This window comes from Vicugna pacos, chromosome 14 (assembly GCF_048564905.1).
Source record: "Vicugna pacos chromosome 14, VicPac4, whole genome shotgun sequence".
Taxonomy (NCBI): Eukaryota; Metazoa; Chordata; class Mammalia; order Artiodactyla; family Camelidae; genus Vicugna; species Vicugna pacos.
The window spans coordinates 46007131-46030605 of record NC_133000.1 but is presented as its reverse complement, the minus strand read 5'-3'; the positions used below and the strand labels follow the sequence as shown (position 1 = coordinate 46030605).

General features: G+C 36.9%; 1 protein-coding gene across 13 annotated transcripts in view; it reads left to right on the top strand.

The window, feature by feature from the left end:
- The window catches only part of KLF12 (KLF transcription factor 12), a 407719-nt gene that overhangs the window by 91948 nt on the left and 292296 nt on the right, over positions 1–23475 (top strand). The gene's annotated exons all lie outside the window — the stretch shown is intronic.

Genomic DNA, 23475 nt, shown 5'->3' with positions numbered 1-23475 from the left:
AAGACTTGGCTTCGTAAAACTGAATCAGAGTAATGTATAATAGGTACTACAGTAAGACTTAGGTGAATATTTTTATAAATCTGTGCGGAGGAGAAATTTCTAAAGGATGACACAGAATCCAGAAATTAGATATAGATCAATAGACTTCACTAAAAAATTAAACACATCTTGATAATAAAAATTTGATACATTTAAATGACAAACTAGAAACAGGGGGAAAAAAACTACTTACAATACATATGGAAGTGAAAATTCCTATTTTTAAGGAAGAAACCTCTTAACCAAAATAAGGCAGCTGCCCTGGTATAAAGATAGGAAAAGATTTGATCAGGGATTTCACAAAAGAAGACATACACATGACCAGTGCACTGACGGATTGATGTTTAATCTCACTGACAGTCCAGAAAGTTCAAATTTGAACCATTTTTTTTTCTGCTGTCAGAATCTTTCTGGGTAAGATTACAAAGATGACCGTACCAAGTGTGGGGCAGAATATGGTACCTACACATGGATGTGCCCTGGTGAAACACGTGTGAATTTATACTTTTCTGTGGAAATATGTATCAACATTTAAAATGTGAATACCCTTTTGGACCAGAAATTTTACTTCTCAGAATTTATTCCAGAAATGTAATTATGAACATGTGCAAATATCTGGCTACAGTCATGGTCACTGGAGTGTTGTTACCATTAAAAATTAGAAGCAGTCAAAATGTCCAATAGAGAGAGGGTTAAGTAAGTCTGATACGTTGGTAGGAGGAATGCTGGGCTGCTGTTAGAAATGTATTTTTGGATTTATTGATAGAAAAATCTGTGAAGTATAATCAACTGAAGGAAGCAGATTACAAAGTAGCATTTATGTCAAGGACTTACAGTAAAGTTGAAAGTGTGCTGGATGGTAGATTCTTTGCTAAAGGCTTTACATGGATTATCTCATTTAATTTCACAACTTTTCCCCTACTAAATATTACTGACCCCAATTTACAGATCAACAAACAAGCATCAGGACACTACGTAGCTCAAGGTCACAGCAGTAGGAATTGAGTCAGGAATTTAATGAGCAGCTTTGAGAACTTACACTTTTGTGTATGTATTTGTGTATATGAAATACGATGACAGTGCTTACTACCTATTACTAGTATTCAAGTGATGTAAGTTTTCTTATTGATACTTATCGACATTGTCTGAGGGTTTTATAATATGCACATTGTACTTTTCCAAACAGAAAAAAGCAAAGCTATTTCTATTTTTTTAAGGTTTATATTATATAATAAGTAGCACTTTATAGATTTTTTTGAAGGTCAGGTGCACTACTTCTAATTTGTATACAGTGTGTGTCAACTTTTACTTTAAGAGGAAGAGGTGAAGAAAAATATATGAATGGTTGGCATATATGGTGGGGATTTTTCATTACACCCATGGATCATTGTGTACTAGGAAATTAATGTGATGTTTTCTGTGGTACTTGTTACTGTAGATAGAACAAAATTGAGTTTTCAAGAATAAAACCAATTGAACATTTCAGCAGATTTATTAAACAAATTAAAAAAAATTAAGTACTTTTTTTTGAAAATCAAAAAAGAAAAAAGCCCATATGAAGGTAATTTTATTTTTATCAACAAGCCATAAAATATTTGCCGAATACCAAGAATTTCCAGCAATAAGGAAGTAAGATGCAGAATTAGCAATCTAGTCATGGAAACAAAATGCCAGAAACAGGTAATCCAGATTTAAAATAGTACATTATCGGGTGGTAAATTGTAAACCACCAATGAAAATATAGAAATAAAACTGAGTCACGAGGTTAGGATTGTATATAAGTATATGCTTGTATATAATATACTATACAGATCTGCTTGTATAAGATGGATCATGTTGAATAATACTCCTGTGTAATAGGGAGGGGACATGGAGAAAGTAAGCATTGGGTTGACACTGGACCCTGGGTAGGAGCTGAGGGTGGCAAGTAGCCTGAGCATGTGGTCCAAGCCAGAGTGACGGGATGGGAACAGGTGCTTAGTTCAGTAGTGGTTGGCAGGAGATGGGAAGTAAAGTAGGGTGAGGCCAGATTATAGAGAGTTTCCATTGTAAAGCATTTATGGAGAAAGTTAACTGATTTAAAAAAAAGAAATTCAGGGCCGTCTACAAGGCTTAATTATAATAGTTTTCCAAAAGTTTCCCTTCAATTTGATACATACATTAAAGAAAGTCCTTTAATCAAGAGATCACCCACGCTCTGTCTATGGAGTATACAGATCTCTAAATAAATCTACTTTTACTCAAAAAAATCCATGCCTAAACAGATTTGGAAGTTCCTATTATACACCATAGGGTTTTATTTTGAATTTTCAAACTGTGCTTTTATAATACATTAACAGTATTTCATGGAATTTATGTGAGAAATATTGCAGCTGATTGGTCCAATTGGAGCTCTTGTAAGTGGAGTTCTTAATTAAACTCTGGTTGGATGGGGCTCTGGACATCATTTAGTTTGACTTCCACCTCGATAAAGAGATTTCTTCTATGATAATCCTCAGATGGACTTATTTCTAACTATTTGCCTAAAATAATGACTAGAAAGAGGAAGATGAAGACTTGACTTTGTTGCATCATCTGTTTTATCTGTTGAAACATATATTTATAACTGAAGGAAAATTTAAAAAGCAATGCATGGTTTTTAGAAGATTTGTACTTACTGGGAAAGGATCATGTAGAATACTAAATTACTAGTTAAATAATTTAATCTTTGAAATGCTTTTTAAAAAACATTTAACCTTTTATTGCAACATGGAAGAACACCTTTAAATCTCTTAATCTGCCAATTGAATATTGTTTTTTTTGTCAGTGACTTCATAAATATTTTGGTTAACTTCGTCAAGTAACAAAATGTCTCTTGATCTTTTGGTATGACTGTAAAACTAATATATCAGATAGTAAGTATATCATGTTTATATTCTGTGGATATTAACTTTTATTTTATTGTTTTATACTGTACTCTTTCTAGTACTTGACAGGTAGCATATTAAGGGTGTACACAAATAGTATTAAATTTGATAAAAGATCAGTTTCTTTGTTAGTAATCATTTAAACCAAATTGATATATTTATTAATAAATTAACAAATGCTTATGTGCCTCAGACAAAAGCTAGATTGTTACCAGTAACGTACACATCCTCTATGTTAAATAAAATGACCTGTAGTGATAGTTTTTCATAAACCCAGAATAAAGATTAATCCAGTTCTTTGCACTTGAGATTTCCCCCCCATCAAACTATGTTGTATACTCTCCTTGATACTCCATATACAGTGTATTGTAGGTGCAGCTGGTTGTTTAGAACAAAGTAGAAAACACCATCTCTATATTTGTTGAATGTAAATTTAATGTACCAAGCCATTCAAACAAAACAAACTGCAGGAATTGACTTCAAGTCAAATATAATATCATATACAATAGCATTGCCAGACTGATTGAACAAAGAAGGAGAATTAGTTAAGGAAGGCATTCTGGAGAAAGTGAGCAAGAATTTTGAAAGAGCATAAAGATGGGAATTCGTGGACCAAGGCAGGTTTCCATGTAGAAGGAATGGCGAATTGCTACAGTCTGTGAACCCATCAAGGCTTGGGCTGGTTACGTAATGTTTGCAGTTCCAGGATACAGTATGGTGCCTTGTACATATTGGTACTCAATTCTTCCTCTTTTCCTCCACCTCCTCCTCCTTCTCCTTCTTATTAAATGTGATGCCTATAAGATATTAAAAAGGGTGGAAAGTAGATTGTAACAACTTACAGTATAATTCAGCAGTTCAAAATTCAGTTTCAAATTGGAGAGACTGAAGTGGACTCCTGCTTTATTTACTTGCTTCCATCAGTGTGATGTTTACCTTCAAGTTACAGTTTCCTCATCTGTAAAGGGGTAGAGCAAGAGTACCTAACCACAAGTTCCAAACTTGTGATTTTAATGACATAAACCTTGCAAAGCCTTCAGCACCGTTAGTGTAAATGTTACCCTTAAATAAAAGAGGTGTGGGCTCTGGCAGAATGCTACTTTTGTGGTTTGCATATATGTGTATTCTTTATGACCTGCCATAAGCTTCTAAGGCGTGATGCTAAGTAACTTGGCTGTTATCTGTAGATTATGATTATTTTCTTTTTATATTGATTGGAAGTGGACCAGAGTTAGGGAGGGCTAGATTTTGTATTGAAACAGTGGAGCTGTTCGGACTGTTTGTCCCTTCCTCATGTAGTTATTTTAAAATTTTGTTAAGGCGCATCATAAAGTCAGGTGAGCTATCTCTGAGCTGATACAAGGAATCAGTACTTCCCTGGACAAGAGACTGACACGAGTAAAGACACCAAGTCTGAATCAGGTAGAGGAAAAGAGGCAGTAACACAGGAGGATGTCATACAGGGCTGGGCAGAGCCTTGTGCGCACCTCCCCAGCTCTTTGCCAGGGGTTGCTTTTCTGACTCCTTGTGCTTTCTCCCAGAGGTGGCCCTTCTGTCTTCAGTGGACTCTGTTGTTGGTCATCTTCTCTTTTGTGTCCTGTTCTCCAGTAAGCCCTCTATCACACAGGTTAAAGCTGAGCATGCCCTCCCGCTCCCTGATCTCCCAGCCCTGGCTCTGCATCATTCTCCGAGATGTCCGCATGTCCCAGGGCATCCTGACTTTTATGTGTGCCCTCAGTGTACTCGGGTAATTCAAGACAAGTGATGACTAAAAATGTCTGAAATGCAGTATAAAAAGATCTGCTGTGTAATTTAATGAAGGCAGCTCACGTCTACTCTTAAGAAAATGCAGAATTTCAAGTAACTTTGACCCATCTGTGGGTGGATCAGGTACTTCCTGCCTCGACAGCTCTCTTTCCTTTTCACGCTTTTCTTCTCCCTGCCTTTCACTTGGCCCTGGTCTGCACTGAACCATGATCTAGAGGTAAGATCTGATAAAGCAGTGCCTTTAGGAGATGAAGCTACAGAACTTAGCTCAGAGGGAACTGAACATGTTGTTTAGGAAGGGAGTTAACTGCTCAGGAGATGATTGGAAGGTGCTGTTAATATTAGAATGCAAGGCTCTTTCTAGAGGCTGAGACTTACCTGGTGTTGAGAATAAAACACGCTTAGGGAAATATATGGGGACAAGTTGTAAGAGTGATACCGGATGCCTTAGGTACCTAAACCCATTCACAGATCTTCCTAAGTACTTAGAAATCATGAGTGGCTTAGACACCAAAGAGAAAAGTTAAAACCTGTCTGATCTAGTATATTCTGGCAAATGATTCCTGGTATAGCTAACTAAGTCTGACCTAAAGCATAATATGATCAGGAAACCCACCTCTATTAATTTTATAATCTTAAAGATAAAAATTTCTATTTAGTTGGAAACATTTAATAGGAAACGTGTTGAAAATAAAGTTGATAACGAACCATGGTGAAGTTCCCTTGTTTTATAGTTGACCAGTTCTCTTATTTCAAGAAGAACAGATAAAAACAACTGAGGAAAAGCAAATCTGGTGGGGTTATATAAAGAAATACAAGTAAAAGTGCTGGTTTCATATGGTTGATACTTTTTTTTTCTCTAAAAGTCTTTGGAGAAAGCGTGCAATTAAGGGTCAGAAGAACTCGGTTCAAGCCCTAGTTCAGCCTTTTATTATTGATGGGATGTCCTCCATGTGACCTTGGGGAAGTTAGGTTTCCTACTTGAGGTTCAGTTTCCACATCTGTGAAATGCAGTTGCTAAAACTATCTAGTTGGTAGTGTACTGAGTGTGAAATGGTAACTATGTAAAATGCCTGGCAAGGTGTCTGGAAATTAATCCTCAATGAATGGTAATTACTAATAATAGTGATTATTGACAACTCCTTTTTTCTACGTCATACATCGTTGTTGATTATTACTCTGGAATGTTGTAATTGGTCTTATGCCCTTTTTAACAAAATTGAAAAGGCTCGTTTTATCTCTTAGAGTATAAGCTTCCCACAGTGATATGATTCTCTTACCTTCATTTAAACGTGATTCTCTGTAGCACCTAGCAAAATAGCTTTTTGAAAATCGTGTTAACATGAAGAGTAATTGAATATTTTGAATCTTGAAGCATTTTTCCATTTACGAACCATGTTTATTGTATTTATTCTATTAAGACAAATTCTGAGTGACCTTATTAATCTTTAAAGTCTTTTCAATAAATATTGCTATTTGAAATTTATTTATGGATGTCTTAAAAAACATTAGGAAATATACTTACAAACATATGAAGTGTATCTAGTTTCTTAGAAAAAGAAAAACATAAAGTTATGTCAGTAATGCTAATTAAGGTTGGGGAAAAAACCCTTACTCAAGCCACCACATTTCTCTAACAGATGTTTTCATGTATTTTACTAATTCTTCATATGCAGTTCATTTTTACTTAATATTGCTCTTTCCCCCATTTTTCCTAAATGTAGCTTATAATGGCAGCATAATAGGCCATTACATTTTACCATAATTAAATTGGCTATTTCCTTGTGATGAACTGGAAAAGAACTGGAACTGTTTTTAGGTTACAGATGGTGTTCCAATGAGTCTTTTATACTTAGAGTTTTTCCGTTCTTCCTTACTTTTTTTTTTTGGTAGGATTAATTCAGGAATATTGTGACTGAGCCACAGATTATCAACTATTTTGACTCTTAAAGCATGCGTACCTTTCAGAGGGTTCTGGTAGTTGGTATTGCCAGAGGTAATTTATGAGCAAGGTGGCTCTACCATTTTCTAACAATGGATATAATGGATATTAGCTTTAAATTGGCTAATTTAATTGATGCTAAGTGATCATTCACAGTTTCTTAGTCTTGTTTCTTTACAAGGGGCAAAAATGACCTTGTTGACATAGACTTAGTTTCTGATTAAAGTAGATGGTTATGTCTTGTAATTTCTGGATTACAAGTTATAAAAAAGTAATAATTTCTGGTCATACAGTTATAAAAAAGCATATATTGTTAGAACTTAATTAAAAAAAACTCTAATGCAACTTGTTGTCTTTTTGTATGATGAATTTGTATGCCCACAGTTGAAACTGCTTATAGGAGAAGTCTTTGAAGTTAAAAAAAAATTAGATATGTATTTCTGGTTTATAGATTCAATTGCTAATCTGACTTAATGTAACATTTGCTTTAAACTCTTTCTATCTGAAAGCCCCAGTCACCAAATGTAGAATTGGAAACCACTGTTTTGGTTTTATGGGCATTTAAAAATAGCCTTTGGGGATCTTTATCTTGAGTTTTACTAGTAAGGCCAATTACAGTCTTTCTCCTTAACTTGTTCTCTTTTTACCTAGTTTGTAGGACAGATCGTAGTATTTAACCACAGTGCACCCAGCCCCTCACCAAGGCGCAGCATAGACCTAAAGGGATGAGGGAAATAAATTCCTTGAGATGTATAATTAGACAGGGAAAAGAAAAAAAAAAAGAAAAGAAAGAAAATTAGAAGAAGGAGATTAGGGAGAAAGACCTGGAAGGGAATAGATTGAGTTTTCATTGCTTTCAAGTTTCTTCACAGATTCCCCTGGAAGCCGTAAGATAGGCTGTCCTTTCGATTTATTGAGACGCAGTGGAACTGTATTTTTGACCAAACTAATCCTGCATCTCTTTCCCTTTTTCCTTTTTCTTCTCTGATTCTTTAAGAAACACACTGCCTGACTTTCTGGCTTTTTCAAATGCCCTGCCTTCACTGCAGCCTCAGCCCTGCAGCTCCCCCTCCGTGTGAATTTGCCCTTCAGGGGCACCGTTTCCTGTCAGAAACCCAAGGCAGGCCCCTGACATTTCTAGGTGGCGATTCACACAGGAAAGGACCTGCAAGGTTTCACAGGGCACATGATTTCAGTGAGCTGATCAGCTTGGTATGAAATGGGTCCCTCTTTCCCCTACCTTTTGGCCTCCTATGCATCCAAAATCAGAGTGGTTAGAAAATTTAAAAATTGGTGTCACCGTATCCCAGAATAGAAATGATAGAAGATGAGACTTAATGTTCAGATTCATCCAAATTGAAATCAAAGTGAATGATATTGATATTTGATTCCAAATAAAGTGATTTTTTAATGGTAGTAAAACATACATAACATAAAATTTACCTTTTTATCTATTTAAAAAAAGTTAATTTGACAAAGCTATGGCTTTTCACACTGTGCAAAGTACTATTCTAAATAATGGAAATTCAAAGATAAATAGAACCTGATTCTTGTCCTCAAAAAGCAAAAGTATAGTTAAACCCATATATTTTCACGTACCTGTATCTAACTTGGAAATATGTGCATGCAAATGTAAGTTACAAGGATGAAAACCATTCCTTCCCTATTTAATGAAAAGAAGGACTTGTAAATACTGCTTTATTTTTATTTTTTAATTGTGGCAAATATGTATGACTTAAAACTGACCTTTCAGCCATTTTTAAGTGTACAAGTCAAGGTGATTTTTATTCACTGTGTAATTCAAGCATCAAGGGGAATTATATAAAGTTTTATTATAGAAGCATAAAGCTAAAAAAGAAGTTGATTTGCAAATCTTTTACATTTTAGGGGGGGATTAAAATAACTGATTCTCTTTCCTCTTCCACCTTTCTTCATTTTTCACATATATATTTTGGTAGCTGAACTCTTGCCAAGTTATTTTAAACCCGTTTTTCCTCTACTGTAGAGATCTTTTTTTTTTTCTCAAGGTCTTAAAAAGATAATTTTTTTTCATGGGATATATTTGCAATCCATGTGCAATTATTTACAATAATTTCATAATAAAGATAAGAAATTGATAATTATGGGTGTGTTTCAGTTGGCCTGAGCTGTGTTTATTAATGAAGTCAAGCTCTGAGTAAGGGTACCTAAAATTCAGCTGTTGTGCTGGGAAAATCTTAGCAAATCTAAATTATTTAAGGAAGTAACCATTGCATTCTCCAAATAATATTTTCTTTCTGTCATAGGGACTCTAGAGAAGTGATTATACATGACAGTAATCAAGTTAGCTGCCTGATATATCTGCTTGGTCTGTAAGCTGTGTCTGCAGTCATTTGGTTATCTCATCAGATCAGTCTGATCCATTTCATTTTGCTTAATTGATTGATGATATAATCTACATTATTTTGTATTTGTGATAGTGACTATTTATAAAAAGGCAGAGCATAAACTTGTATCACTCTGAATTCCCTTTTGTACCTTTCATGTTCAATATAGTAAATTATTATGGGCTAGATAGACCTATGGCAATGAAGTACCAGAACCTTTGCATCTACTTAGACTATTCATCGAGTTTATAAAACTATGAAAAAAAATGAAATGGCCACTATGTGTTATTTATTAATGTTCATAACCAAATCAGTAACACAATTAAGAACCTTCAAATTGACTTTGAAATTACAGCAGTAGATATGGCATCAAATGTATTTGGACACTTCATCTGAGTGGATTAGCAACAGATCTTTCTCTTCTTGGAAAATAGAAGTAGTTGGGAAGGAATGACATTTGCATAAAGGCACTTCCTTTTGCCACCTTTGAATTTTTTTTTTTTAGAAGTATGGTTTAATCTTACTCTGTCATTAACCTGCTTTAAGGTCCTTTTCAAGTATCACAGCCAAACTGAAGGATTTATTTCCTTGCTTGTACTTTTAAAACACTGCTGTCAGACAAAGTTAAGGCAAGGCAAGCAGTGGAGACACAGCCCCCTTTTGTTTTCATTTCATTTGCATTTGTTCATGACTGCTAAGGTATTTTAAATTCCCAAAGGAGTGTGCTTGCTCTATTATATATAAATTGTTACCTGAAAGGGTCTGTAAGATCAAAGTAAATGTCAGCCTAGTAAATAGAAGAGATTTTTTTTCTCCCTGAGCTACATTGTAAAGGGAGATTTCTTTTGCCTTATTTATGTTTAGAACTTAATGTGGTTAGGAAAACAGTGAGTTATTAAAGTTTGCAAAGCGTCAGGAGTTTCAAACATTTGAAGTCCATTGAAAGCGAAATAATTGATAAATCAAATAAATTTGATTGCTTGGACTTTCTCCTAATTTCCTATGTTTTAAAGAGGTTTTGTTTTTTTTCCTTCCTTCATGTGTAAAACCAAAATTTGGCTGAACTAAATGATTCTGCCCATTTCCCTTAAAATAATGTTTAAATGAACAGTACTAACTTGTTTATATTGCCAGTTATTTTATAGGATATTGAAAGTTAAAGAAGATGAAATATATCAGAGAACTAAACTAATTTGTATCTATGGCATAATGCTTTTGGTCAAAAAGGTTTTGCAATTCACGTATTCATGTGTGTCCTCGCTTCCTTTCTGTCTCTTGGCAGCATTCCACTTGATGGCTGCTAATTGATAGGGACTCTTAGTGTATCACAGAGAAGTTTTGGGGCATGAGAGAATGACCCATATACTCTTTAATTTCTTTGGTTTCTGGAATCGCAACTTATGTGCTATCGCTAGTGAGGACAATTACATACATAAGCCATTTAATGGATAACCAAAATTTTAAATCATGGAAGATTTATTATTTCGCTGGATATTTGTTAGAGTGCGAAATTGGAATTCAGGAAGTATTTTCCCTGAAACATCACTGGGTATGTGCTTATTAGAGGTGGTTAATTCTACAAAGCATAGTTATCCTATAATATCTGGTCTGCTTCGAATGTGCTACTGCCATTATCACACTCTCTATATGACAGTGTATCTATTGGGGGTTTGAATTCTCATATGAATTTTTAGGGGCACTGCTATAACTCTTGACAGCAGAAATACGAATCTGAAAGTTAGAAGTCATAGGCAACTTGGTATTTCAGGGGCTGGAGGATGGAAGGGGTTCCGTTACACTGGTGGTGGTAAACGGTTAGGGCTTGGGGTCCCTTACCAGGATATCTTTTAGGGACACTCTTAACTCTAGCTCTGTTTCATATACCGCTTTATTTTCTTTGAAGTCCCCAGGAACTTGGCTGATCAACTATTTGCAATCAACATCTGATGCTTCTGACCAGACTTGCTGTTTCTACTTCCCTCTTTCTTGCTGTACTGAGTTCAGTGGTGTCCTCTTAAAATTCATGTCCTTGGAACCTCTGAATGTGCCCTTATATGAAATAGAGTTGTTGCAAATGTAATTAATTAAGAGGAGGTCATACAGGCGTGGGGTGGGCTCTTAGTCCAGTATGATTGGTGTCCTTGGAAGAGACACAGACATGTGGTGGGGGTGGGCAGGGAGGGGGAGACTGTGTAACGATGGAAGCTTCTGACATTTTGGTTTTGGACCTGTAGCCTTCAGAACTGAGATGAAATAAGCATCTATTGTTAGAAGCCACCTGGTTTGTGGTCCTCTGTCACAGCAGCCCTAGGAAACCCATACACCTGCCAATAAGCTGAAAAGGACCACCTCCAAGTTTCTCTACTGCAAATCTGTTTTTGAGGCAAGTTTTAAATAATATTAAAGTTCCCACAGGGTTAATGCTACTAGAAATGGTACAAAAGTAGAATATAAAATAAGAAAGTCACATAGTTCAAGGAATTCCAAAATGAAAGCTGAGATCTCTCGTTGGAAGGGCATCACCTTTCAACTGCAGCTTTAGTTTAGTATCTTCTCGGAATACATTTCCATGCCTCAGAGATTCTAATTTAGTCGGTTTAGGGTCAGGCCCCGGCATCTGTATGCTTCAGCTTCCCAGGATGGTCTGGGAACATGCAGCGTGAGGTGAGAATCATTTGTGTGGAGTGCGGGACGAGGAGCATGTGATCTACAGCAGTGGTTCTCAGCCCTGGCTGCACCCTGGAATCATCTGGGTGGCTTTGAACACCTACGGATGCCTGAGCACCCAGCCCAGAGATTCTCTGGTCATTGGTCAGGGATTCAGATGGCTCAGAGGGAGTTTTAAAAGCGCCTAATGAATTCTGATGTGCAGCCCAAGTTGAGAAACACTGGTCTCAAGGTCTTTATATTCTAGTGAATAGCAAGGATATTTATCATCTTAAACTTCTGGGGATTATGATGATGATTTTTTTTATGCAGTGGACGGATTTAGGTTAAGATTTCTTTCAGCAAGACAAACGAATTTATTATCTGATTTCTTCCATTCTCACAATACAAGACTTTCCAGACATCTTTGAAAATGGAGGCCAGTGAGTTGTGTGCATGTTGGGTGTCTTGGGAGGAATGGAGCGGTCACTGGTGGCTGCATCTTGGTTGGGAAGGGGATTGGTGTGTTTTTTCTCTCTACCATTGCCTTTTCTGCTATTTGAAAACCTGTCTTGGGCCCACATTAAGGAGTTGAGGATGAACGTATAGAGTTGAAAAAGTGTAGGAGATGAACAGATTCTCCAGTGGGAAAGAACAGAATAGGAAAAATGTCATCTGGCAGAAGAGGGGAGGCAAAGAGGTACTGTTGTAACTGGTGGTCCTTTAAGTATAAGTGTGAGGAATGTCCTTTGAGTCTGGAGAAAGGGGACTTGACGTGTGTGTGTATGTGGACGTATGTACTAATACTTGGGAATAATTTTCTTCTGTGACATGAAAATGTGTACATACAGTAGATTACATTCTTTTTCTCTGAAATTCTGTCTGCAGTGAATGTTGCCATTGTATTGTGTGATGGTTTAATGAGAGTGTGTTCCTTCTGGTCTTGTGATCTACCTTTTAACTATGTAGACTTGACAAGAGGGTTGTACCCACAGTGCTCGGGACTGAGAGCTAGTTGTTAATACACCTCTGATGCTTCCTAGTGGCTTGTTTCTAGTATTTCGCTGTTGCCATTTCTTACACAGAGATGATAGGTTAAAATACCTAGGAAGACATAAAAATAACAGATTTAATGTGCGTCCATTTCCTGTAGAAGGCTTGGAAAGAATGCCACTGTGTTGACTTTTCATTGTGTGCGGGTTTCCTTGTCACGCTCAGGTGTTTTGCTAGCTTCCTGGGGACCATAAGTATGTTCCTTTTTGTTTATTTGTTTCTAAGCTCCACTACTGATCTCAGTGTTCAGCCATTTGAAACCTGTGGTCTAGGCTAATGCTACCATTAAGGAGACCTCAATATTGGTGAAATTCTTTGAGGCTGCTCTCTGTGATGTATGCTTGATGACTGCTTCTTGAAAATAATAGTAGTCATAGCTATCTGAGGTTCTGGTGTACCTACTAAACACTCTTGCATTATTGCATTTAACTTACTTCTATTTTCTTGGTGGGAGACTGTCACTGAGCATTTTTAATTTGGATCTAACCAGAGGTGTACTGGTAAATGGCTTTCTGAGTAAAAGCTGTGATTTGTTGCATTTGCTGATTTCCTTGATAGAAATACGCTGACCACGATGGATTTCTAGCTACAAAAGTCCAGTTACAGGGTTATGCAGAGATGTACAAAGTCAGCTCTCCCACACCGGTACTAGCCGGCTCCAGTCCTCTCTGGATCTTACATCACAGTTAATGTAGTTTCTGTTGTATTTTCCTTCCTCCCTCCATCCTTTCCTTCTCTTCTTCCCTCCTTCCCTTCCTTTCTCCCTCCCTGCTCCCCTCAGGCAGTTATTTTACAGAATCTCCTGTATCGCTATGTCAGGGACATCACGTCCTGTTTGTATCTTCTTCTGTTAAGGATTTTTCTTAGAGACGTGGGATTATCATCCACTGTCAACATCCAGGACCCTTATTGCCTTAAACTGAAGTAGAATTGATAGGATTTATTATATTAAGTTGTCTCTTTTATTCCTGATAAGAAAAGTGTTTGAGCAGGCTGTCAAGTCAAATGCCCGATCATTTCAGATGTGAGCAGCAATTTTATGAACTTATTAGTGACAAATCACACTGATTTTATTCATGATACCAACTGATCTTTTTGAGTTGAATTCAGAACGCATCTTTCTTTCCATGCCTCCTTTCCTGTGTAGCTTTTACCCGAAACCACTTTTTCTCCAGAGTAGGGTTTGCTTGACACAGCTATGTAGTAGCAGACTTGGAAGGGTTCTGATCTTGATGGTAATGAAAAACCATGAGAACTGTCAGTCATCTTTCTTCGTAATTGGGAGGAAAGTGCCCAGTGTTCGCATCTCCTTCCTGTTCCGTATTTTGATGGAAAAGTCTAAACACTTGTCTGATCTCCTTCCCCTTGTCAATTTCTGCCTGATTTTAAATCTCAGAAAACATGTGTCTTAGACTTTTCACTTATCCTGTTTTGGGCTGTAACACCGACTTCCTTAAAAATTAGAGTGCATTCTGACTCTGCCTTTTTCAAGTGTCCTGCCCTTGCTGAGACCTTGAGGGGATATATTAGGCTGCTGCCATCTTTGTAGGATTTGTCCTGTAGTGATGAGGGTACCCATCTTCTTTCTTCAGCAGAGCCGTGACAGGTGAATAAGAGCAGAGCATGCTTGAATCCATCACTGGCATGGACCACTTGCTTTTTCTGCATTACCTGGACTGTGCTGAGGTTGCTTTAGTCCATGAGTCCTGTACAATTTGCAAAACAAAAAAACTGTTAAACAATTTCTGAAATTGCTTCCTGAAGTTTTTTTTATGCATGCAAAGATATTTTAGCAAATATAAATAGACTTGTAATGTGTCCTTTATAACCAAATTCTCTGTAAGAATGACCTTGTTTTAAATGCAGGCTGCGTTTTTCTTCTCCAGCATGTCAAACCCCTTTAAGGCATGGCCACAGACCCTGGGATTTCCCACTCAACAGAATGTCATTTTATGTTTGATCCCCAAAGAGTTCAGAATTGTTGAGATTTTATGACTGCCTGACACTTACACTTAATGTGCAGGCCAGGACACTGAGCGATGAGAGCAGATGGGCATGGAGACTAGGGACCGTAGATGGAATTTATGTCACTGTTACAGAGGACACTGAAAGAAAACCCCAGAGGGGTTCCAGTGTGGCCTGCAGTGTGGACAATTTATTTTGCTTTCGTTGAGGAAATAGTTAAAAGAATAGATTTTTTCTTCTTAACTATTAAAATTGGAAGCGTTTTCCACAAGAAAAATTTCCCGGAGAAGAAGGCATTTTATTTCTCAGTCTAATGATAAGAAGGGATGCAAAGTGAAGTTGATCTGTTTTCCTACTTGAATTTAAACATATAGATCTTTGATTGCAAGGAACTTCTAAAGTTAAAAAGATTACTGTGACTAAGTGTCTTGACAGCAAAATCTGATTTTCAAACATGAACAGCGTAAATGGAAACTGCTTTCTCCCTGTGATAGTTCTACAATAATTGTACTGATTTATGACGAATATGTTTGTTATCCAGAGAGTTACATCAAAATGGAATTAAATTCAATACTTTTAGAGCCGAAAAATCTCTTTTGGTTGAAAGTCTTCATACGGAGAGTTAATAGTATGAGAATGAAAATATATACACTTTGAGTAATTTCTATTAGGTCAATAAAGCATCCCTGACATTTGTTGTTTGTTTTCATCAGTAAAAAAGAAAAAACATGATGTGGTTTTCCAAACAAGTAGGTCTTGCTGAATCATCTATGACAAGACTAAGATGTTATGTAAACATTTTCACGTTGTGGAGATAAACATCATTTTTAGTGAAACAGAAATGTCTGGTAAAAACTACATTTGTGAATGTTTTAACCAGTGACCCAGAGATGAGTTTGCCTTGTTGAAATTATATGTGTGAATTTATTTTGAATACCTTTTCAGCAGTGGTGCACTCCTTCCTAGAGCATTTTTGCATTTGAAGTCACATTTGCAGAAGAGAAGTAGCCGTGTGTGTGTGTCTGTGTGTGTGTGTGTGTGTGTGTGTGTGTGTGTGTTACGCCTAAGAAAGCAGGGTAACTGGAGGGAGGGGAGAAGAGAATTAGAGATCCTGGAAAATTTCTAGTGAGGGAGGGTTTGAAATGACTTCATTGTACAGCAACATAATCATTAATTTAAAGTTGCTAAAATACTATTGAAGTTTTTCCCCTCTTGGGGATGTTGCCTTTATGCTTTTTGTTTAAGGCTTTTAAAAAAAAGTTGTAAGAGCAATGATTATAAGGACTTCAGAGGTTTTCTCATGGCTTTGGTTGTTCCAACTGTAATTTCTTACCTTTTCCTATAGCTGGTGTTCTGGAAGGTAGCGCGGAGCTGGGAGGCACCTCTGAATAATCCAGAGCCCATGCTCCCTCCCTGTCTGTAGCAGAGTCAGCCGGGCCCCTTGGCTGCTGTTTAGGGACTGTCTGCCCTGATGATGTCTTACCTGCTGTTGCTTCAGCTCTGAGGGTGGACAGTGGTTGACATGCCAGGGCCTCTACTTTTCTGTCTTTTGCTGCCCTTTGCCAATTACTCTCCACTCACACTGTTGGAGAGAGATGTGTAAGTACTAATATCAATACATGTAGTATGTCTGTATCACTTCCATCTCTTTTGACAGTCGCCAGCTTATCTCAGGAAAGCCTCTTTCCTTCTTTTTCTCCCATTTGTAATAAAAAGATAATGACCCCGTTTCTGCCGTTCCATCGCTTTTTATGGCAATGTTAAACCTGTGTGTACACAGTCTATATTTAGCAAATAGATGAAAATAGCATTTCCCAATAAAGAGAAGAGTTAGAAATAAGATCAAGATGAGATCTCAAATAGAGTCAAGTGACTGGTCAGTTTCAGAGGGTTTCAGACTTCCTGGAGTTGTGTGAATCATCTGTGTTGGCTTTTATTTTTTTCTGTTGAGAGCATTTATTTATTCATTTAGTTTTAGTTCACCTTTATGTCGAAGTACAGTTCACATGCAGAAAAGTGCACATATTACAAGGATACAAATGGATGAACTCCCACAAAGTGAACGTAAATACTCAGCGACCACCCAGATCAAGTTATAAAACATGATCAGCAGCCACTCACAGCAGTCAGCTACTCTCTCACCTCTGTTACTGCAGACGACTGTCTGTCCCTCATGCTATATATGTACACATGCTCTTTCTGGATTCTTTTGTGCAACATTATGGTTTTTTTTAAAAAATAAATAGTTTTTATTGAAGTGTAGTTGCTGTACAAAGTTATGACATTACCAGTGTACAATACAGTGATTGATCATTTAAAGCTTATATTCCACTTATAGTTACTATAAAATATTGGCTATAGTCCCTGTGTTGTACAGTATATCCTTGTAGCTTATTTTATACCTAATAGTTCATAGCTTTTGCTCCCCTCCCCATATTGTCCCTCCCCTTTCCCTCTCCCCACTTTTAATTACTCGTTTGTTCTTTGTATCTGTTTCTTTTTTTATTGTTATATCCACTAGTGTTGTATTTTTTTAGATTCCACATATAGGTGACATCATACAGTATTTGTTTCATCATTGTTTTTTAGATTCATCCCTATTGTTCTTTTTCATTGCTGTATAATATTCTATTATAAGAATTTATCAAAAAGCTTCCACAGATTTATTTATAGATTTTACTGTTGATTGACATCCTGGTTGTTTCCAGATTTCAGCTGTTAGGAATGCACTGCTGTGAATATTTTTGTGAGTGCCTTTTGGCACATGTGTGTACATGTTTCTGCATGGCATATTGCTAGAGGTAGAACTACTGAGTCTTCAGGAATCTATTTTCATTTTAGTAGATATTGCCAAACAGTTTTCCTGAGTGACTACACTAATTTAGACATTCATTAACAGTATATGAAAGTTCCAGATGCCCCGTATCTCACTGTTCTCTATATTTTCTCATTCTCTTTTTGCCATGCTGATGGCTGTGTGTTGATATCTTAGTGGTGGCTTTAATTTACACTTTCCTAATGATTAAACGGGGATGCAAACCTTTCATATGTTAATGGCCACTTGGCCATCTTTAAGGGGGAAACTTGTCCAAGATTTTTTGGTCTATTTAAAGAAAAACTAGCTTATCCGTCTTTTTCTTTTTTGTTCATTTCTAAAATTGAACCATGTCTTAAATCCAGTGTGGCATTGGGTGGGGAGGGTGAGAATCGTGGAAAATTACTCAGGTAGAAATATGTGTTTGTTCATTCATTTAACAAAAGTTTATTGAATATCTCTTACATTCACAATGGTAAAAAGGTATGTCTGCATTTGCAGTCTAGTGGGTGATTAAGACAAGTCAAAAGACATCAAGAAGACTGGAGGTTGAGTCCTTAGATAAGTAAGGGCAAGGAGAAAGCCCAGTGAAAAAACAGAGCACATAGTAGGCTCCAAGATTTTACGGAAAGACTTCCCATAAGAGAAGAAAGGGAGCTAAAACTTCGATGAAAAATAGGAGTTAGCCAGATGAAAATTAGGATGGGGAATAGTTTTAGGTAGAAAGAACAAAATCCCTTTGGAGAGTTGGCAGTGCCTTTGGAGAGGAGGGGTGTGTTTGCATGGAGGTCAGGGAGTGTTTAAGTATTCATTAATTCATTTAATTATTATCTGCTAGCGCCTCTCATCTTCCAAACCCTGTGAAAGTTGCAAGGACAGAAGGGTGGAGAAAATTATTAACAACAACAGTGATAATACCTAAAATTTACTGAGAGCTTCCTGTGCTGGGCACTGTGCTAAATGCTTCCTTGCATTGTTCATTGAGTTCCCATAGCTGTTCCGTGACATGGGCACGGCTGATATTCTTGTTTTGTATTTGAGAAAGCAGGGTCCCGTAAAGGCTAAATAACCAGTAAGCCCTAGAAAGCCTCTGTGCCCACTGGAGATAAGCCTATGGGGGACTTCAGAAACTGCCCAGAGAATTACACATACAAATTATAATTGCATTGACGGTTATAGTAGCAATAAGTGAGATATGGGTCTGTATGTGGTAATTGGAATAGATTATAAGAATAAACATTTTCTAGCATTGTTTTAAAATTACAGGTGTATAATATACTACGTGTATATTATATACTATATTAGTACTGTATATAAATTATTGTATATAAAAATAGTTCTGTGCATTTATGATAATGAGTGGAGTGGAAGTCTTTGGGTTTGATTCCTGACTCTACCATTTATTACTTATGTAACCATGGCAGATTCCTAAACTGTTTGCTTCTCTTGGCAAAACATTATCTTAAATCCCTGCTATATTCATTTTGAAATTTGGTGGTCCTGTGAGGAAAAATAATCAAATTTGCCTTCGGTCCTTTTCCTGAAAGTTTCAGGGTACTGAACACTAAGAAAAAAAATTTGCAGGCTGAGACCTGGTAAAGTATATTACTTTTGGGCCTGCAGAAAATTTGGGGATTGAACCGAAGGCACTGAAAATAGAAGGTTATAATTGAAATGTCAGCAAATCTAACTTTAACAATTCTAGTTGATGCTTTGGGAATATTAAGTATACCTGTTAAATGCATTTTTTCCTTTCAGTATGTAAATTTTAATGTGCATCCCGTATCTCTCCAGCCATATTTCCTCTATCAGTAGTCCCCTGTGGCAACTTTATCTTTGAATGCAAACTATTCTTGTTCAATACTTGAGTAGTGATAATGAGTTTTATTCTGTGAGTCACAGCCTTGGTACCTTAAACTGTACCCAATATAACTTTACCATTTGCAAGAACTAGAGTGTTTTGTATTCCAAATAGCAACTTTAATGTTTTATTCATTACTGGTAAACAAATGCAGAACACAGGAAGAAGGCTGTTTATGACAGTCGAATGGGCAGATATGTTGTGTTAGTGGGGTGCCCTCTATCCATGGGGCTGGCAAGCCTGAACTGCTGAAATGCATTGTTCCAGGAGCCTTCTAGAACATTTTGACAATGTGAATGATATTTGAATTAGCCATCTAAGTGTCCCAGAGCTGTTTGGAAACTACAAACTGTGGAAGAAGTCTTGAAAATCATATTTTGTTCAGAGCCCGTTTAAGGGGTTCTTGTTCCCTCTTGTTGCCCGGTGGCTTACTCTTCAGACTTTTCCTCAGAAAAGGAAAATCGTTCCAGGTGTGTGGTTGAAAGTAACGTGCTGCAAGCAGTGAATTTATTCTGACTCTCTTGTTTTACTTAAAATCATGTGTTTCTTAATATTATATAATTAAAAAATTTATTTTTAATTGAAGTATAGTTGATTTATGATGTTTCCAGTGTACAGCAAAGTGATTCAGTTATACATACATATATATATATTCTTTTTCAGATTCTTTTCTATTATAGGTTATTACAAGATATTGAGTATAGTTCCCTGTGCTATCCAGTAGGTTAAATCATACGATTTTTGAACTGTGTTCATAATATACTGTTTGTTTTAATATATTTTCTCAAAAAAATCCAAAAATGAAATTGATGCTTCTATTAGAAATACCAGGTTTTATTATGTACATTTATGTTCTTCCTGGCACATCTCTGCAAAGGCCCAGACAAATCTAGAGTCTCTCCAGTTTGTAATTTCCTTGGCCGTCTAGATACTTTGAGTCTGAAGGTCAGAATAGCACAGTGCATATCATGAACTGGCTGGTGTTTGGATTGTGTTTTTGTTTTGTTTGTCTTTTGTCACCGAAGCCATCCAGCCATGTTTTAAAAATTAGGAGATTTCATAAATGGGTATAGAGGCTTCATCTCATTTGAATATAATTGCAGGGGAACCATCGTGGGAAGCTGAGTAGCAGCGGAACTCTGCGGAGAGGACATCCTTTCTCCCTCCCCACTTCAGCTTTATTTTGCGTGGCTACGTTCTTTCAACCTCCTGACTCCTATTAGCATGAGATTTGTAGTTGCCTCAATAAATTAGCCCAGAGCTTCCCAGCTGGTGTGCTGGGTGTTGGGTCCAGGTGTGCTGAAGTCCTGATTTCCTTGGACTATTGAAGATAATGTAAAAAGGTTGAGAAGCACTGAGTTATTAGCCTTTTGTAAGTTCATGTGTGAATTTGCTCCCACCCTCAGGATGCCCCAAGGTTGTGGGTTCAGGGAATTTTTTCACTTGAGGGCCTCTCTGTGTTTATCCCAACCTGTGGAGAATGGTCAGCTTTTAAAGGCCTTCTGCAGAATCAGAGGAAATAAATCCACGTGCTCTTTACCAAGTAGATTGGTTCTCTGAAGTCAAAAGTTTTATCATTAGTGAACTAATATCTGTTGAGAACAGTCTTGCTCATGTTGCCTGAGAGTGATGGGTGGAGACTCTCAGCTTGCTCACTTATGAAGTCACCACACAGGGTGGGGATATTTGGTAGAAATCAGATGACTGATAGCGTGCCTTTACATGCAACTCCATGAGAAAAATGAGGGTTGATAAAAGAGTTATAATGTGATTATTTTTTAGGTGCTGCTGCTTGTCCATAAAAGTGCTGAAAAATTCCTTAAATGTACAGTGAATTCTTTCACTGCTTTTACACATTATGCAAATGATAAAGTCTGTTAATCAATTTTGTTTCCTCAGAAGAATGCCTAAGGAGAAACATATAAAGAGCAACAGTATGGCACAGAATGGATGAAAATGTTGTTGTCAGTAGGTTTGACATTTAGAAATTTAGGAGGCTTATTTGGCCTGAGTTTCCAAATGATGCTGTAATGTCATCTAGACTTGGCTGTGTTCAGTTTGATGATGTATGTAGTGTCCAGTGCACTTCCCATCAGCAGTGGAGTGGATGTGTGATGCAGAATATGTTACACTTTATTTTATCAATTTAAATACAGCTTTGCTTCAGGACATAAAGTGGATGTTGGGTTATATTTCTGGTCCTCCGGGGATATTTTAGCTTTAATAGGCTATGAGGATTACGGAAAGCCCTTGACACTTGAGTTCAGGCACGGCTGTGCGTGAATGACTGTGCTTTTGGAAGATCCATGCAATACTTTTGAGATCACTTTGCAGAGTTTCCAAAGATCTGAAGATTGATAATCTGGTGAGAGAAAAATCAGGTACCAGCAAGCATCAAATACATTCTGCACAGTTATAGCTCTCCGAGGGGCTGAAGACTGTGCTCAATTAACAGTACATGTTGTGATACATTTACATCCAGATACATTAAATGCTAGATTAAACAAGAAAACATACCTTTGGGGAGTTGAGTGGTAGACAAGTCATTAAGGTCTCTATAAAATACAATTAGAGGCCAGGAAAATTCCCAGTGTTTTGTACAAGGCTTTGAAATGTAGGACCTTGCCCAGCGCTGTGTGATACAAATATAACGCAAGCTGCTTAGATAATTTTAGAGTTCCTCATTGCCATGTTAGGACGTGAAAAGAAATAGGTGAAATTAATTTTGATAATATATTTTATTTAATCTAGTATATCCAGAATATTGCCATTTCAACACATAATATCAAATAATAGATGAAACATTTAAAATTAAGGTTTTTGGTAAAAGGTCTTGAAAATCTGGTGTGTATTTCACACTTGCAGGGTAGCTTGATTTGGATCCACTGTGTTTCAGGTGCTCAGCACATATGACTGGTGGCTATTGGAGGAGCCACGAGGAGTTCGTGGCTTTTAGTTTCTTTAGTACTGTGAGTAGAGATTTTATGCTGTTCCAGTTTATACTTTCATGGTAATTAAAAAGAAAAAAGTCTGAAATCTGTGCTTTCTGAAACCTAGTGTCCTCCTTTATTTCTAACTAGACCAGGGATTCAATTGAAAAGGGGAGGAAGTTTGAGTACTTGTTGATTCAGTGAATGAGTGATTCAGGTTCATAGTAAAAGAGATCACGGTGTGGATATCCTGATAATTAAGAGTGACATTAAAGAGACAATAAAAAGAGAGGCTGTAGAAGTTACTGAAAATCAAAGTCTGACTAATTCTGGAATAGATACAATATTAAGTGATGAAGTTTTAAAAAATAGAGCCAAATAATCTTCATAAACATGAATTCTGGATGATGGATTTTCAGAATGATCTTTACTTCTATGGGTTTTAGCTTATTTGGATCATATTACTATGAAAAATTGTAAACCCATCTCCTGTTGCCTCATTCTCTGTAAAAGAAGAGTATGACATATTAATGTATGTTTTCAGAAAATCTGGTTTATCTTTCATAACTATTTCTCTTTTCTTAAATTAGCATAGAGGATGCCCAGAGAGGTTCACGTGGCTTTTTTTTCTGATCTCCTTCTGGCTCCAACAGATTCTGTGGCCTGGTAGTGTTGCTTCGTTCTGTGTTTCAAAACCAAAGTACTACTTATAAATGAGAACAATAATAGTTTAATAATAACTGCGATTTTTATCGAGTGCCTTCTGCCAGTTGCAATTCTTAGATTCTCTAGACACAGCAAACATACTGAAAGCCTTTTTTTTGTAGATGTTGCAAAGCTGAATTTTGGAGACACTGTGACTAGGCTGTGGCCATGCAACGTGGAAATAGAACAGCTGAGTTTTGCATTCACGCCTATAGGATGCTAAATGTCATCCAGCATTAGGAGGAGAATGAAGTGATATAAAGAAGGATAATTGCTTCCGATGGACTCTGCAGTTGCTGTTCACGGTCTTATAAAAATGGGGAGGGTTAACTTCCCAGGAACTTCTGAGGCTCCTGGCACTTCTGCGGTATATGTGGGTGTGTTCTTGGTAATGCTTCTGAAAAAACTTACCTTAAAAACAAAATGTGTTGGCAAGAACTCTGATATACTTTATTAAGTTTAGAACGCATTCAGTCCACA